Source organism: Ctenopharyngodon idella, chromosome 19 (assembly GCF_019924925.1).
Source record: "Ctenopharyngodon idella isolate HZGC_01 chromosome 19, HZGC01, whole genome shotgun sequence".
Lineage (NCBI taxonomy): Eukaryota > Metazoa > Chordata > Actinopteri > Cypriniformes > Xenocyprididae > Ctenopharyngodon > Ctenopharyngodon idella.
In genome coordinates this window covers 4,284,802-4,303,488 of record NC_067238.1, presented here as the reverse complement: position 1 = coordinate 4,303,488, position 18,687 = coordinate 4,284,802, and the positions used below count along the sequence as shown (strand labels likewise).

Below are 18,687 nucleotides of genomic sequence, written 5' to 3'. Positions count from 1 at the left end.
AAAAATGGTAATTTATAACATGGATGCAGAGCAGATGGGGAGAGAGAGAGAGAGAGAGAGAGAGAGAGAGAGAGAGAGAGAGAGAGAGAGAGAGAAAGAAATGGAGATGCAAGGTGTTTTGCCAAAGGAAACACCATTTGTTGTTGTTACTCAGCCTGAAAGCATTTAATAGGTCCTCATTTTGGAAATAAACCACTTAGACATATTTTAGGAAGCTATTTTGTGCAGGCAATAGCAGAAAAACAGCAGAAGAAAGATAAATATTTCAATATGTTATCATGCTAAGCTAACACCAAACCTTAGACTATTTTGAATCACTCTGCCCTTAAAGTACTGTATATCATTGACACTGATGCACTGCTCAAAAAAACTCCATGAGGAATTGGATTTTCCCCTTTCACTGATGTACTGCTACAGTTTCACTTTAAATTGTTATGTAATTTGACACCACTAAATTGTATGCAAATTACAGAGACACTTCAAAAAATATTTAAGGACTTTCATGTGACATTGTCCCCTTGGAATTATAAGGTTCTATCTGACATTTTTGTCAAAATTGAGTTATTCACACAATCTTATTCTGTGACAACTTATTTACATTATGTGAGGTTTTTGGTAATGTTGAGTACATTTAGGGACTTTTATTTAGAAAACAAAAAGGTTCTATCTACAAAGTCCAGTGGAATGCAAAAGCTTTTAAGCTCAATATCTCAGAACTGCTCAGAATGCAGGTAGAACCTTATAATTCCAAAGGGGACGATATTACATTTATAAATGCAACACAAATTGAGAACACTTAAAATTCACTTAATTCCTAAACTTAATGTTTCCAAGCTAAGGCCAATATTCACAAATCAATGAAAACTTAAACAAATAATGAGGACCCTAGAGAAAAAACAAAACAAACAAACAAACAAAAAAACAAACAAACAAACAAAAACCAGTAAAAGCGAAAAAAGACAAGTGGTGGAGGAGTGGGTAAGATGAGCGATAAACAAGAAAGGTGTGAAAATGGAGGCGGTAAGAAGAGATGATGGGAAGGAAATAACAGAGGATGTAGGAAGAGTTAGAGGAGGAGTGAGAGAAGCAATGAAAAAGTTCAGGAAAGAGCAAAAAGAGTTAAAATGTTGTGAGCAGAGAGGAAGAGGACAGCATGGTGGAACAAGAGAGTGGAGAGGACACAAATGAGATGAGAAGCTCTCACTCAATTAAGCATGTTATGAGTCAGTGCTTTTTGAACAAAGAGTACAGCCTAATGTGAGAAGATCTACAGCGGTATCAATAAAAAATAAATAAATAAATAAATAAAAAAGACAACCTGCCGTGAGAGGTTTGAAAATCACCAATGTGATGGCCTTTTTTTCTTAGATGCAAAGCTTGACAGTGGTTACAACAGCAAGTTGATTTCATACATTTGATAAACATGGTCTTTCAATAGTTATGTGTCTATAGATTCTTACCGTACATACTTACCGTATGTTGAACCAAAACATTTAAAGAGAAGTAATTTCTTGACAATTAGAAGTGTTATATAGCCCACTGAATCATTCTCAGACTTAATGCTGACAACAATGGAACCACTTGGGAGAGAACTGTCAGGAGACTTAGAGGACAGTGGCACAAGAAGATTACCAAATCATTGTTTTAAGTGTGAAAATACAGCAAAAGTAACACAGAAATTCAAAAACAATGGACTTGTGACAAGGCCCCTGAAATAATCAGGCCTTCATTTTAAGCTTTCATTTAGTGATGAGGATTTTTTTTGCTAGACAAAGAGCAGGAGAAATACCAAGCGAGTGTCTCAGAGCCAGCAAAAGCTATGAAAAGAGTGACTGTTTATCTCGATCCAGCCTACAGAAATTACATGCATGGTTGTTGTTCTCAATGGAACTACCTACTGTAGCCAAAGCACAATAAAGTCAGTTAGCCAAAGCCCATATTTACAAAATATAGATTCTGGGAATCAATACTCTAGTCTCATGAGACCAAATCAATCATTTTGGATCTAACAGCATCCAAAATGTTATGGTGTTGAAAGAGGAGGAGTACAGTGAGAAGTGCCTGGTTCCCACAGTAAAGTTCAGTGGTAGTAAAGCTCTTATATAGGGATGTATGAATGCTGAAGGTGTGAGGGAGTTGTGCTTTATCAATGCTGTCATAAATTCCCACACCACTGTGTAATTTAATACACAAACTTAAAACAGAAGACGTTACCCTTTCCTCATTCCCTGCGTTGTTGGGTATTTTTTTCAACATGACAATGAGGATATGCATTCTGCCAAGGTGAAAAACCTTCTGTGGACATGTATTGCACTCAATCTTAACATTCTTGAGCGCCTGTGGGGGATTCTGTAGAGACAAGTTGAGCAACACTCCCCATTAAAGATCAGGGCATTTAAAGAGCTCATCATCCAGGAGTTAAACAGGACAGATGTGACAATTTGTCATGAACTTGTACACTCCGTGCCAGAAGGGTCAGAGCAGTATATTCAAAATTATGGAGGGCATACTACATAATTATGGAGGGCAAGTACTAGAATATTATACATTTGTTGAATTAAATCTAGGGTGTACTCATTTCTGCAATCCTTAATTTAAACAAAATTGGCTAATTTACATATTTTATGGCTATTAATTACATATATTTCTCAGTTTTTATTATGTATATGTTTAATACATTTTAGTTTTGCCATCTTTCCATGAATTGTATTAGTGATCATAAAGAAAATACATCTTTTGTATTTCTTCAGAGCTGGTGTACTCATTTATGCTATGCACTGTAGGTATAAATGCCCTGTTTTTAATCTGGTTTTATCTAAACATTTTTTTTTTAACAACAGGAGACTGTCAATAACACAAGTTTAGTAAAAGTCAATGACTGGGAGACTTGGATATTTTATTGAAAATCAGCCACGGGTAAATTTTACCCTGTGGCAGTTCTAGTGTTAAATAACCCACGGTTGAGTTTGTCCATATTTGACCCAGCAGTGGCTTGCAAAACTACCCAAATTGGGTTATTTTTCAACCCAATAGTTTTTAGAGTTTAAAATGACTATTGAAATTTAAAAGTGACTTTTCTATTGGTTTATTAAATTTGTAACTTTAATTAAATCATTTCACAAGTTCACATAATCATTTAGGCTTTGTATTAAATGTACTTCAGGCAAGTCTTCTCTGGAACTACTGAGTTTCCTACAATAAAATAGAATAGAAATAGAGGTGGAAATGGGATGCTGGAGGGATGCTTACACTGAGGTAAGTTTAGCCTTCCATTGTGATTGACAGGTTTAGATGAACATGCTCCTTTATTAACTTAATTTAGAACTCCATTTTGGAGTCATAAAAATATAGTAATTTCCCAGCTGTGTATTTCCTGTAGTACTCTTTTGCTGCCCTTTACTTTGGTTCAGTCCAGTTCCAGACAGTGTTTGTCTATTATTATTATTATTATTATTATTATTATTAATAATAATAATATTTAAATAGAGACAGTTCGGTACAATTTTACATTCTGAAGTGTTGAATCGAAAGTGATTAAACACTTCATCAAATGTCCGTGTTAATATTCTGTCTGCCTTGTAAAATGCAACACAATTTGTCCTCGGAATGTTATGGTATCCACCAAAGTTTGTGAATATTGTGTTCACATTTCAATTAGTCACTTAAAATTATTATTTTACAATAATTTAAAAATGTATCATTTTGTTTTAAAACTTGTCATTATAACTTGTCATTATAACTTTAATAACTTTATAACTATAAATTATTAATTATGTTATTTTGGGTAATCAAGAATTCTTCCAATCACCAGTTAATGCTGCAGTGTCCTTTAACCTGCATTCCTGCTAGCATGTCAGCTGTTTCTCACTCAACACAATTGCTTATGGCAACTTCAAAGATGAACACCAGCTGCTACTGAATTGCTAAGCTTATAGCATGCACTCCAAATAAAAGGAGGAAGAATTCCAAAGAATATGAGGTGGTTTTTGATGCATACTAATGTTGCTTGAATAGAAAAACTGGGATGGAGCAAAAACTTAATGGAGAAAGGGACTTTTCAGTTTGTAAAACAAGTGCTGCTTCAAAATAACACCAGAAACACTCCCTGGGGTCCCAAAGCAGTGATACTGCCTGCCTTGGGTTTTCTTTAAACACTTCCAAAGAGCAGCTGGGCCAGTACGATAAGACTTCAGCCAATAAGAGAGAGATAGATATAAAGAAGTATAAAAAAGAGAAGTTAAATGAGAAATGCTAGCAGAGCTATGTGACATGTGAGACTCTCTTTTAAAGCTAGACAGTAGCAGTCAGAATGGGAAGTTGAGCTGTGTCATAGGGTGTTCAATTTACATGTGCCCAGTGGTAAGTGAATTAGGGAGGAAGGATGGGGAAACTTGAAGCACTGGGTGATTGGTATTTTGACTGGCAAAACGTTCTGGCTCTTTTATTTGACTTGACATCTTCAGATATTAGGCTCCAGTGTAGCCCCCTTATCCTATTACCAATGTACTCAAAGCAAAAGTGTTGATAAGGGCCTGTATTTGTTATACTAATTGATCCTATGTACAGCTTTCTTCTGACAAGAATGTACTCCTAACGGGTTAGCAGTTTTTGTATTATTCACACCTAGTACAGATCTAGTAATACCTTACAACATGGTATTAATGATTTTAAAAATTTCTTCAATGATAAAATTGAGACAATCAGAAAAAAAGAAAAAAAAAAAAAAAGAGAAAAACAATTACCATAGAATCTGACAAGATTTTGTCTAATAGTATCTCCTATGAACAACTTCAGTCATTTTATGTTATCAGAAAAGAAGAGATAACCCCAGAAAAGAGCAGGGATTAACATGGTTTAGGATGGGGGGAATCACATTATGAAATAAATGTTTTTCTCCAAAACACGGCCACAATTGTTGGCACCCTTTTATTCAACACTTTTTGCAACCTCCTTTTGCCAAGATAACAGCTTTGAGTTTTCACCTATAGGCCTTTATCACACTTCAGCGTTCAAAAAGCGGAAGCTTCAAGTATTAATTACAAATTACAAATGACTTATTTCTAGCTTCTGACCAAGGCTGTATCTCAATACTAGTGTTACTAGGCCCCACTGATTGCGAGATTGTGTCAGTTTTCACGTTCCTGCAGGAACTGCTGGATGGTGGGTGCGCCCCCTCCACGCTCAGAGTGTATGTGGCAGCCATTGTGGCGAATCATGCTCCAATGTTTGGCCAATCGATTGGGAAACACAACCTGGTCATCAGGTTTTTCAGAGAGCTCAGGAGGTTAAATCCCTGTCCTTGCTCGGTTCTGTCATGGGACCTCTCCACTGTGCTAAGGGCTCTCCGAGGCCCTCCCTTTCAGCCACTGAAGTCAGCTGACCTTCGGTCCCTCTCGCTCAAGACTGCCCTCCTGCTGGCTTAAGCATCAGTCAAACAAGTTGGGGAAGGCTCTATCTGTGGAAACTTCCTGCCTGGAATTCAGTCCTAACGACAGTAAAGTGGTCCTTAGGCCAAAAAAAAGTTATGTGCCAAAAGTGCTTTCTACCCCATCTAGAATGCAGGTGATTGTTTGTTTCGGCAATCAGAGCAGACAAGCCGAATTCCTTATTCGGAAGGCACGGATAATGGCTTCAAAACGAATAACGGAAAACGAATAATTCTACCAAATAATATTCGGCTGAGGCTGAAACAGTCACTCCTCATATTTGCTGGATAACTGTGGAGCCAGGAGATCATAGCGTGATACATAAACCTCTAAAATCACTAGGCAATAATGAGTGTGTGAAGTGAATGCGTGTAAACTTTATGAATAAAATGAGCGCAAATCAAATAGCCATGTTGCTGTTGCCTCTCCGTGCGTCTATCTGAAATCAGAGCTTGACAGGAGTAATATCGACTAAAATACTACATAATACACATGCTCTACTGTTTAATATGTATACATAATTGATGTAAACCTTGCACGATATGAATGCATGGAATTAGCATGGCACAATCGCAAATCAAATAGCCGTGCTCCGTCTTGCGCGTCTCTCAGAAACAGACCAGCTCTCTGTCAAGATAATCAACTAAGATACATAAAATTTTCTATAGGTCTACACGTTTGCTCCTTTATCTGTTGCTGGTTTGAGTGGCACAAGCACATTTGTTTAGTGAAGTTCAAAAGAGACTTGCTTATGGTAAAGAGAAAGTTTTGCCTAATCATGCGCATTGAATTCATTCTGTTGTGAATGACAATCACTAAATCACTAAACGTTTACCATGAAATCACTCTGCTTGTATAAATTTATTTATTTATAAGAAATTATTGGCTAGCTTTATGTTTTAGAAACTGAATAGGGGGGAAATAGTCTGGAAATCAGACTCTGTTTTCTTTTCCCCATACTTTCCAGACCTGTAAATTACTTAGATCAAATTTCATAAATGTATAAGCTGCGTAGGAACCGGTGAGTCAGGGGAAAGCACGATATTACATAAACCTCTAAAATCACTATGCATTGAGTGTGTGAAGTGAATGAGTGTAAATTCTATGAATGAACTGAGCGCAGATCAAGTAGCCGCGTTCCTGTTTTCTTTATCTGTTTATTTGTTGGATCACGAAAGGCCCCCGAGCTGGGATTCAAACTCATGTTGTCCAAAGCACAACTGCATTATACATCTAGAAACACTGCCATCGAGGCTATCAGCTCAGACAGTTAGAAGATATTTAAATAAATGTTATAATAATAATAATAATAATAAAGTATATTTTGTCAGTTATACAAGGCATATTTTAGTGATACCTACAAAGAAAAACAGATAGGCTGTAATACCAATGGTCTTCTTAAGTAATTGTACAAACTTCTGGGTAAAGTCCCGCCCACTTCCGGTTTTATCCGAATACAGATACAGATATAAATAATTTTGAAATTGTTACAAAAGTGTGAATATTGTACAGCTCCACTGCACACTTCTAGTGTGTGTGTGTTATATGTATTGGGGGTCTCCACAATGTGTCTGTTGCCACATTGCCCTTTGTGCATAGCATGAGGTCAATCTATTCTAGGAGATCTTTGAAGTCACTTAGGAACCATGAGGACGTTCCTGCTTAGCCTCTGCAAAGCAACTAAAATGACAATGGGGACAATTTGGTACAGACTCACTGGAACCAGGTCTGTGATTTACATGAAGTCAAAAGCCTCGCTGAGGCCTAGAGCTGACTCGATCTTCTAGATTCAGCCCAGACTCTACACCTATTTGTAACAATGTCATTGTAAAAAAAAAAAAAAAAAAAAAAAAAAAAAAGTAGCATCAATGTAGCTAGCTACTTTTTGATAGTAACTTGTAGTATAGCTAACTACTTTTTCAGAAGGGTAGCTTGAATGCAACTTAACTTTAACTTACAAGTAGCTTGTAGCTTGTCAAGCTACAGTTTCAGAGTAGCTTCCCTAATTCCCCAACACTGATTTTTGGAGCAGTTTGGATGACTTTTCTGTGTTGGTACTGGAAATAAAATTATTCAGTTGACATTTTAAAGTGCAAAATGAAATGTCGTGGTAATTTCACAAGTTTACAACATCTCAGTATTACCCGCAAAGAAACAATGCAAGCAGCAATCCATTGATTTTGTGCTGTTTAGGGGGGGAAAAAGTGCACTGTTGATATTATGCCTACAGATCACACCACAGGTGTAGCAAAAGACTCTTTGTTCATGCAATGCTAGTTCATTTAATAACTGGCTTTGTGTTAATCACAAAAAATAATATCTATGGAGGTTGTGCACACTAGAAGATCTGACAGTTCTATTCACAAAGGTTTGCAAGGTTGGTGGCATGTTTAAAATGTGTATTTACTGAATGAATACTGAACAAAGTATTATGCTTTTGCCTTTCTATTGTTAGATAGAACTGTTAAACAAAGACATTAAACTAAAAAGGACAGAGGATGGAAGCCCCTGAGCATCTGCGCTTCTCAATGCTGTCAAAATAAAAGTCCAGTTTCTGACACTTATTGGCTGATGCGATTAAAAACAAACTAATATTGGCTGACATATATAACGGTAGACCAAATATTGGCCTTGCTGATATATCAGTCAAACACTAATTTAAATTAGTTAAGAACTTACTCAAAACAAGTTTATTATTATTATTATTATTATTATTATTATTATTATTAAATTACTCTGTCTGTTGCTACTGAAACTAGAGGATTGAAGAGAATTGATTTGCATGTGTATAGATTTAAATGGCAAGGGTGAGTGCATTGTGCATTAACGTATTACCACTGTTACATTCATTGAGTGTTACAAGGACTCTAGTAATACATTATTTTATCAACTATTTTGTTACTGATTACATCACACACTCAGCAACAACGTAACAAAATCAACGACAGCATAAGTTGTCGGAAGAATTAACTTTACAATAAGTTTGGATGTGATTCTTCTAAGCATATGCTGACAGCAGATGGCTGCAATGATATTGGACAGCAAACAAACAATTTGTCATTCAGATGTCAGAATGCCAGTGGCTTTGCAATTCTTCTGAGGTTCCAACTTGTTTGTTCATTTTGTCAACACACACACACACACACACACACACACACACAGGAAAAACGGAAAAGGGAGTCTTATCTGAGTACTCTGTTCCCGTTCTCGTTTGAACCCAAGGGTAAATGAAAGTGCAAGACCAGCAAGCATGACATGACACACTGTCACACATGCCACATTCCTGCATTTACACTGAGTCAAACCCCTAAAGACACACCATAGCTTTTTTTTTCTTTTTCTTTTTTTTTTTTCCTAAAAAGGGAAATTAAGCTTTTGATCCAGGCATGCCAAAGGCCAGTCTAGTTTTCCAGATAATCCCAGATTCAAGTCTCTCAGAATCAATTAAACTTGGACATGCAACATTGCCTATATTTTCAAAGCATCATTTTAAAAAAAGTTGTATTTATTTTTATTTATTTATTTATTTTAACACAAGGAGCAGTGGGAAAACAAGAAGTTGATCATTAATGACTTTTCAAAATGAAATTTAATTCATAAACTGTTCTTGTATGTAATTTATTTCAGGATCATCAATCATTTAAATATTTAGAGCAATCAATTAGTTAAAAAATATTGAATTAATTATATAATCCAGTTAATCATAATTAATTGTATTTATCAATATTCACTGAGAAAAGCTCCTAAATGAAGATAATAAAGCTGCATGACATTATTGCAGCAGAAAAGTAAAGAATTGCACATACCAAAAAAAAAAGGGTTTTGTTAATATGTTAGTTTTATTTAACTATTAAACATATTGATATCATAATAATCATATAAAATCAGGCCACAAAAAAATCCATAAACTAATTACACATAAACATGCTTTTATTAAAGGTGGGATAAGTAGATTTTGAAAAACACTGTTGGACATTGTTGATATTTGAAATCAGCCCAAACAAACCCACCCTTCTCTTCATTGCTCCGCCTCCAAAACTCACACTCCAATCTTAACCACCCTGCTCCGAGTTGGTCTCGAACTCCAGCCTGATCGCTGCTGGCAGGCGAGGTGAGTCCACTAACAATGACGCTAAACACCGCTTTCTCTAGCGACCGTCGGTGTGCAGTAGTTTAACTGCAAAACTCTCATTATCTGGCCACTGTTACACACACAATGCGAGAGGATATCTGTTTATCACAGCTGACGCGTAACAAAATGCTTCACGAAAAATAAAGCGCAGTTGATGAACGAACGACAAGGAAGCACAAAAAATGAACATACAGTACACAAAAGTAAATACAAAGTGTTCGTTGTTAGTTGTCAACAGCACAGCAGCACCAGACAATCAAAACCCAGTGTTACCCACATGTGAAGCAGAATGAGAGCAGCCTCTGCATCTGTTTTCAGGCCTTCCCACTTAGCTCTCTCCAGCGCTAGAAAGCTTTTCTAATATAAACGCGGGTCCTAAAGCACTTGCCCAGTCATAAACCTATATTCCAGTGATATTCTTTTGAGCTCCTTTGTATTGTGTCTCATCTCTCGTTCTGCAGTTTTTTTTCTTTTTTCTTTTTTCAAATCTCCCTCTTGCACGTTCTCTCTCCTCGACCGTCATACGCCCCTTAATGCTGATTGGATTTTTGAAAATTACCTTTCATGCTGTGCATAATGTAGCTGTATGTGAATGTAAACAGTCTGCAAAGTTGTAAAGCTGAAAGTGCATCATAAATTAAGTTATTGTCTCTCAAAGAAGAGTCGACTCTGAACCGCTTAAACGAGTTGCTTGTAATTCAAATCCCATTTCCACGAAGTTCACACGTCACAAGTTAATACATTTGCATAATGCCTGCCTACGTTCTGCATGGACATCCCATGAAAACTTGAACCCCTCTAAAACGCTGTAGCGTTTGTTCAAAATACATAGTTTTGTTTTTTAGCTCTATTGTGTATGTCTCCGGCTAACCGGCTAACTCACGTTATTACTGTCTTACTGAAATGCTTCTGCTAATCAGCTGTGGGGCCACTATTACCTAAAATTGTGTCCATTATTTACATGAATTGTGGGTGTTCTAAAGCATAACTGGTCACATATAGCATGTGTAGACATGATATAAAATTTATGCAGTTCAAAGATGTTTGATAAGCCTGTTTAAAATTGTTTGGAACAATTTGATACAGTTTATTTGTGTCTCTGTGGTTTTTCTGTGTCATTCATAGGTCACTCAGAGAAACAGGCCTGCATTGTCTCTCTGTCTCTTTTGATCTGGAGATTTATTTTTATCTTCTGGTGGCTTAAATTGTGTTGTCTTTTCGACCATTTGGTTTCTACAAATGGCTTAAAGTTTGCCACCTTTCTCTCAGTCAGGAAGCATGTGTGCCATAAAAGTACTTTGCAGGGGGTTGTTGATAGAATCACTGGAGTCGCTTAGGGCCTGCAATGTTGATTTGGGTTTCTGGAATTATGATTTGAAAGAATCATCTGAATGATTCATTTGTCTGGTTCGTCCACGGTTCCCACAACTTCAACTAGTTAGCGAGGACTAGCATCTTAACATCCTATCACAATACAGATAGGGCTCCACTCCATTGTAATAATACAAATGCAGAGAGAAGAAGTTTGTTGTTACAGTTTGTTTTACAGTTATGTAAGCGAGCCAAGCCCACAACTATGTTGTAAACTCCTACGTTAGCCGAGCACAAACATGAATAGCTAATAATGCATTACACTTTGTAAACAAAAGTCGTGCTCCATCCTTGTTCATTACTCCAAGTAATAAGACAGACAAGCTGCATTAATCAACACATTTTTAGACCATATTGAACTCACATCTGAATAGCAGAACTACAGAAACGTGAGTTAGCCGGTTAGCAGAAGACAGGGTGTACATTACACAACATAACTTACAAAACTATGAATTTTGAACGATCGCTAGAAAATATAAACATCAGTTATTAATCATACTTACAGGTTGAGATTCAGAGGAGCAAGCAGGTCCAAATAAACTGGGCATTGATCCATATTTTAAGACCAAGCAATTTGTGAATCCTGTGTTAAACTCCCTGCGGTTTGAGAAGCAGTCATCAGTAAAATGACGGGAACACAATTTAGGATTGTACTGCTGTGGTATTGTTGAAAAAATGAATCTTCTCTGGTGTCTGCGCACGCAATAAAAATGAATCTTCCTTGGTGTCTGCGCATGCAATAAGTGGGCGGGCAATATGCTATTTTTTTGTTGTGACATCACAGGGAAACGGCTTGGGATTCGTTTTACAAAACGACTCGTTTAATTGACTCGGAGTCGACTCTTACTTTTGAGAGACAATAACTTTATATACTTTGCACTTTCAGATGTAAAACTTTGCAGGATGATTTCATTCACTTAGAGCTATGTTACACACTACATGAAAGGTAATTTAAAAAAAAAATAATCCATAATAGGGGCACTTTAACTTTTTCACATGAATGTATATCATGAAAAAATGAAAGTGTTTTTGACCTTCGATGTTTGTAAACCTGTTGTAGAAGACCTCCTAAACAAAATTAGGAACTTTTCAAATAGCATAATGGGGCACTTTAATACAAACATGTAATACTGACATTCAGATAGACTACCATTAGACCATGCGTTAATTTTGGAAAAGCTTTTCAGTGCAGGAGAGATGTTAGAGAGTGGGAAGGCATGTGCCCTCCAACATTTATCAATTTCTGTAATTCATCAGTTGGACTCTTGTCTTTAAATCTAGCACACAGTAAAATATTGAATTGATGCTTCCGGTACAAGGAAAACAGACATCATGGTTGCTTTTGTGTTCCATTAACTGTACAACTGTACTTTTTTTTATAATAAAATATTTAAAACTACAGGGACTCTTATGTCTGTGAAGTAATGTACAAGTGATTGGAATCCCTGGCAGTGTAAATCTTTATATGTAATAAATCTGCCTTTGTGCAGTGTGGGGCTGTCACAAGGAGCTGGGGGGAAATACAAAACCAAGTTTAATTTTACTTTTAAGAAGTTTGCATGACAAAGTCCAAGATGATTGACTTCCTCTTGGGAGTATCATGGTCAGTGTTCCTACTAGCAGGCTGGAGATACAAAATACAGATAAAGTCAATATGAAATTTGACTTTCTCGGTACACATTTCTGATCTTAATTTGCTTACAGTGCCTTCTGGAGAGGAAAAAAAAAAGTCTTTGAAATCTTTCATCAAAGACAAAAATACAGTGTGGGGACTGTCACTTGATGCACACACATAATGTATCACATATCTGATTTTTGCCAGTGTGGTGAACATTTTTTAATTGCTGGGGGAGGCACGGGGCGCCCGCGCAAGAAAAAAACAAAACAAATTTGTGATTGGGTTTTTAACCACTCATTTGCATGTAACGTCAATGATATCATGTCACTGTGTGGGTCAATTAACCTGGTCGGGAGGGACTCAGAGTGAGCGCCCGGAGAAGAACTCTCACTCAAAATGACGAGAAGAAGGCCTGGTTTAAGAGACGTCTGTAGGGAGAGTGGGATAAGTTCTAAATCAACACTAAATTATGGTAAGAAAAAAGGCCTAAGCCACCGGAGTCCAATTTAGGAAAAATAAAGAAAAAGGAAGAGGGGAAACGTGCAAAACATAAAGGCATGTATGCAGCTATTACTCGTCACGTTATAATATTAGGCAAATAATAAAACAGGTTAATATAGGGCCTATCTCTGTTAAACCATGTTGCTTGCTATGCTATTACACATTGGGCAACAATATCCCTTTTTCTGTCCAACTAGCTTAGATAATCAGACAGTAAAATGCGATTTTGTAACACAATGCAACTTTGTAAAAAATTTTTAATAATTTAATTATATACACAATATTGCCAAAAGTTTTGAGAAGCCTGCCTTTACGTGCACATGAACTTTAATGACATCCCATTCTTAATCCATAGGGTTTAATATGGAGTTGGCCCTCCCTTTGCAGCTATAACGGCTTCAGCTTTTCTATCTACAATTGGCTGTCTGTATTAAATGATAATCAAACAACAAAAGAAAAGCTTTAATAAGGTCTATATTTATAAATCTATATTTAATTTATACAGTTATGACTATGCAGAGTTATTTTATAGTTGATTATTCAAACTGAGACTCATCCATCGGATTGCCAGACAGAGAAGCGTGATTTGTCACTCCAGAGAACACGTCTCCACTGCTCTAGAGTCCAGTGGCGGGGGGCTTTACACCACTGCATCTGACACTTTGCATTGCACTTGATGATGTAAGGCTTGGATGCAGCTGCTCGGCCGTGGAAACCCATTCCATGAAGCTCTCTACGCACTGTTCTTGAGCTAATCTGAAGGCCACACGAAGTTTGGAGGTCTGTAGCTATTGACTCTGCAGAAAGTTGGCGACTTCTGCGCACTGTGCGCCTCAGCATGCGCTGAGGCTCTGTGATTTTATGTGGCCTACCACTTTGTGGCTGAGTTGCTGTTGTTCCCAATTGCTTCCACTTTGTTATAATACCACTAACAGTTCACCGTGGAATATTTAGTATTGAGTACATTTAAAAAATTGACTTATTGCACAGGTGGCAACCTATCACGGTACCACGCTTGAATTCACTGAGCTCCTGAGAGCGACCCATTCTTTCACAAATGTTTTTAGAAGCAGTCTGCATGCCTAGGTGCTTGATTTTATACACCTGTGGCCATGGAATTGATTGGAACACCTGAATTCAATGATTTGGAGGGGTGTCCCAATACTTTTGGCAATATAGTGTACATTTATATAAAATAGCAACATTTTATGCAAAATCCACTTTAAAAAAAAAAAAAAAAAAAATCTACATTTCTTAAATTCATTCATGGTGATAGACATGAAAAATGTGCCTTGGTTTAATGGACGATTGCTGCCATCTACTGGAAAGCAAACACTTTTAAAATTAAAATGACATGAATTTTTAACTGCAGTCACTAGATGGCTACAGAGGATTAATGGTTTTTCATTTAGGCCTAAATTTATGTTTAGACATTATAAAATCATTATTATAACAATAAAAATGACTCTATATCAAAGTTTAGCATTTTTCTAAAAAGTATAGTGTTCTAAAGTATAATTTGGTGGGGTGTCAGAAGGGATGGTTCGCCCAGGGTGCAATACAAGCAAGAACCGCCACTGGTTTCAGTAAAGGATTCAGTCTCTCCAAGCCCCTCCTTTCCGAGAGCATTCTCTGCACTGATTAGACTGGAATTGCTGACAACTTATTTAGACAGTTAAGAATCAATTCTTTCTTTTAGGAGACAATAACTTTATTTCTGTCATGATAACTCTCTTAGTGTTTGGCATGGCAATGAGTATGACAATGTTGATATGTTTGGTCTTGGCGGAATAAATCTGCTACGCTGCTGCTGCTGTAGGTGTAATGAATTGGTGGTGTTGGTTGTTGTGGCAAGCACTGAGCAACAACGAGAGAAGATCCAAGTGCAGTTTATTAACACAATCCAAAGTCGTAGTCCATTAAACAGGCGGAAGGTCAGAGCACAGTAAATCAGTCCAAACAAACAAACAAGACCAGAAGGCAAAACAGGAATGGGAAAACCAGGATATGGGCAGATATCAAAGACCAGGAACATAGAAACAAGGGAAATGCTCAGTAAAGCTGTGAAACATGAGACAATACTTCGCAAAGAGACAAACAATAGAACAAGGTTATATAGGGAGAGAGACACAGGGATAACGAGGTAATGGGAAACTGCTGCACATGATTACACAGATGACATACAAAGCATTGTGGTAACTGAGTCCATGATGTGTGTAGTGTCAATGGAAACAGTGCCCTCTGCTGGCGTGCAAGGGCACTTGCAGCTAGTGGATGTGACAGTAGGTTATTGCTGCTGCTGCTTTAGAGCAAGTACGAGACTTGCTACTACCAATACATACATGACACGCTGCTGTGAGCAAGTAAGACATGCTGCTGTTGTACTTTATAGCGTACATGAATTACCCATAGCAGATCTATACAGGTGGAGCTGGGGAAGGTGGAGGGATTCTGAAAGTGCACTGCTAAGGCAAATGCTACCCAAGTATTTCAAGGTTGAGCATGCGAGCACTTTGGCCACTGATACAGCAGGAACCAATCAGCTGTGCCCTATAGATAACGATGCAATCACGAGCAGGTTGAGTAAAAGGACCGATTAGCCTGTGCCATCTAGAGTTTCATGACAGAACTTTGCATTTCTGTTATGACAAATCTCAGAGTGTTTGGCATGATAATGGGTATGATAATGTTGATATGTTTGGTCTTGGCAGAATCTACTACGCTGCAGCTGCTTTTATTGCTGCAGCTGCTGTAGGTTATTGCTGCTGCTGCAGAGTAAGTATTGCCAATACATACACGCTGCTGCTGTACAATATAGCCTACATGAATTACCCCAACAGAGCAGGTGACATGATATTTGAACAATACAATCCAAGTGTACTGCACGTCAGAAAATTTACCCAAAAAAATATGGTAGCAACATTTTAGGTTTTATGGATTTAACTTAAATGTACAGTAAAATACCATATTTCATTGACTGATATAATGTTAATTTACCATTCTATTGAAGAACTAATATCTATTTTGTACCTTTATAATACATTGACAACCACCAAACACTGTGGTGATGAGAGTCACATTATGAATCAAAGTTCCCATTCAGTCGATCACGTTCAACGTACGTCGGACAGACCGACGAATAGGAATCTCGCTAGAGAGGCCAATCTACTTCAAGTGTAACTACGAGCCAATGCACATTGGCATGCAATCATATGCATCAGCTGCTCGCCTTGCAGCGCAGGTATATAATGAGCAGCAGGTGCGTTGCATCTTCAGCTTTTCGCTTCGGAGCCGAACCTTCATGGTGTCTACGGAATGTGTGACGGAAACGAGCCTCTTTTTTTCTCGACTGCTCTTTTGTTGGTGCAGGCGGACAGCACTGCAGCGGGGTCGATCTCTCTCTTTTTTTTTTCTTTTTTTCTTATTATTTGTTTGCCTGTTTGAGCAACACCTTCCAAGAAAGCCGTTCTCATGGCTGGTAAACGGTGCGCTGTTGAGCGCTGAAAAGCTGTTTTGACAGCTGGTAAGAGAGCGGCTTCAAAGAGAGAGTGCACACGACAGGCTGCACTTTCCCTATCTGTGCTGCAGCGGCCATTCCTCTGCGTGCTTCAGCACTTAAAAAGAGTTCAGTCCCTAAAAGAGCTTACACAAGTAGATTCGCGTCTTTTTAAAGATGTCGTTCTACTTGTGTGTTTCTGGATGCGGTCGTTACCTGTCACCGTGGGATGGTCACCAACGCTGTATCGCGTGCCTGGGCTTAAGCCATGCTGAGGCGGCGTTTGTGGACGAGTCATGTACCCATTGTGGGAAGATGACCGTCTCGGAGTTGCGATCTAGACTCCAGTTCCTGCAAGGGGCGGAATCCCGGTGCCGCTGCCTCGCTCCAATCCTCCTCAGAGGGTTGCTTCGGGCAGCGGTGCTGGTGATCTGAGGATCACGGTGAGCGCGCTTCCTTCGGGGAACCAACCCCCTAGGAACCCTCATCCCTCCTGCACTCCGCAGCCAGTAGAGCTGCCGGGGGAGTGCGGTGGACCACCCCAGAGGTGTGTACCATCCGTATCCTTCGGAGATCCCCAAGATGATAGGATGTCGATCGCTGCATCGGAGGGTGAGCCTGACACTTCGGAGGATGATGATTCGGCGCAGCTGCCTCCTTCGGGGGTGACAACTGTGCCCGATTCGGACCCAGAAATGATGGCTATGCTTGCCCGGGCCGCCAACAGGGTTGGGCTCGTGTGGAATCCTCCACCGTGTCCCGAACCCTCGAGGCTGGATGATTGGTTTCTCGGGGTGGCCAGGGCTGGTTCTCAGCCCCTCACCCCAGTTCCTTTGTTCCCGGAGGTGCATGAAGAGCTCACTGGCACGTGGACGGCACCTTTTACTGCCCGAAACCGTGTGGGTGGGTCCTCCTCCCTCACCACCCTTGATGGCGGGGCGGCTAAGGGTTATACGCACATACCCCCTGTCGAACGGGTCGTTGCTATGCAACTGTGCCCTAACTCCACCTGGCGGGGGGAGCCGTCTCTTCCTTCCCGGGCCTGTAAGTACTCATCGGATCTTACTGGCAAGGCTTATCAGGCCAGTGGGGAAGCCGCCTCTGCCCTGCACGCTATGGCGTTGCTGCAGGTCCATCAGGCCAAGGCACTGAAGGACCTGCACGAGCGTGGTCATGATCAACAAGTTCTCCAGGAACTTCGTGCCGCGATGGACCTCATGCTTCGTGCGACGAAGGTCACGGCGAGCTCAGTGGGTCGTGCGATGTCCACATTAGTGGCCCAGGAACTCCATCTCTGGCTGTGTCTTGTGGACATGAGGGATACCGACAAAGTCAGGTTCCTTAATTCCCCCGTGTCCCAGACCGGCCTCTTCGGCGACGCGGTCGAGAACTTCGCCCAGCAGTTCTCGGCTGTACAGAAGCAGTCTGAGGCCATCAGCCATATCCTGCCGAGGTGGTTAGCTGCTGCACCTCCACCGCCCGCAGCTCCTCAGGCTGCTCGTCGCTCCCGCGCCACAGCAGCAGCCTTCATCCAAGCGGTGCCGTGGAGCCGGTCGCGGGCAGGGTGCCCAGCCCGTCCAGCCCGCCCCCAAGAAGAAGGGTGGCAAGGCCAAGTCCAAGAGACCCTAGGACGGGCGACCCGGAGATGGATGGGACTGCTCTTCGGGAGATGGTGACCGCACCAGAGAATCTTTTGTTTCCTTTTGTTTCTGTTCCGCCGCTGGCCCAACAGACAGCGGTACCCAAATTCTCAATAAAAGAGCAGTTTCCTTCATCTCCGGGTCTGAAGAGGGCTCAGAGAGCAGTGGGAGGGCAAGAACCTCACCACTCTCATCCCCCTCATCTGTCGCCAGCGGACAGCAGCGAGCAGCGGGCAACCAAAGCCTTAACCCCTCCCTATGTCCATCCGTGGAACCAGGTAAGTGTTGCACACCACACTGTGACACTGCTTCGGGCCGCCTCGCAAAGAGAGCCCCCTGGGCCGCGTCCCTGGGTTCCACCTCGCTGCCCCACTGCGGGTACGCCTGTGGTCCCTTTGGTCCCGCTTGTACGGTCTCTGAGAGCCTGGTTAGCACTCCCCAGTCCGTCTCGCTGGCTCATTCGGACCATCAGGCTCGGCTATGCGATTCAGTTCTCCCGGCGT

The 18,687-nt window shown here is 40.0% G+C and overlaps 1 long non-coding RNA gene across 1 annotated transcript in view; it reads right to left on the bottom strand.

Annotated features, from left to right (window-relative positions):
- Nucleotides 1-11,676, bottom strand: part of LOC127500783 (uncharacterized) — a 78,384-nt gene extending 66,708 nt beyond the window's left edge. The window contains exon 1 of the long non-coding RNA XR_007926422.1: nucleotides 11,433-11,676. This is a non-coding gene — a long non-coding RNA (uncharacterized LOC127500783). The remainder of the gene's footprint in view (nucleotides 1-11,432) is intronic.
- Nucleotides 11,677-18,687: the final 7,011 nt, after the last annotated feature.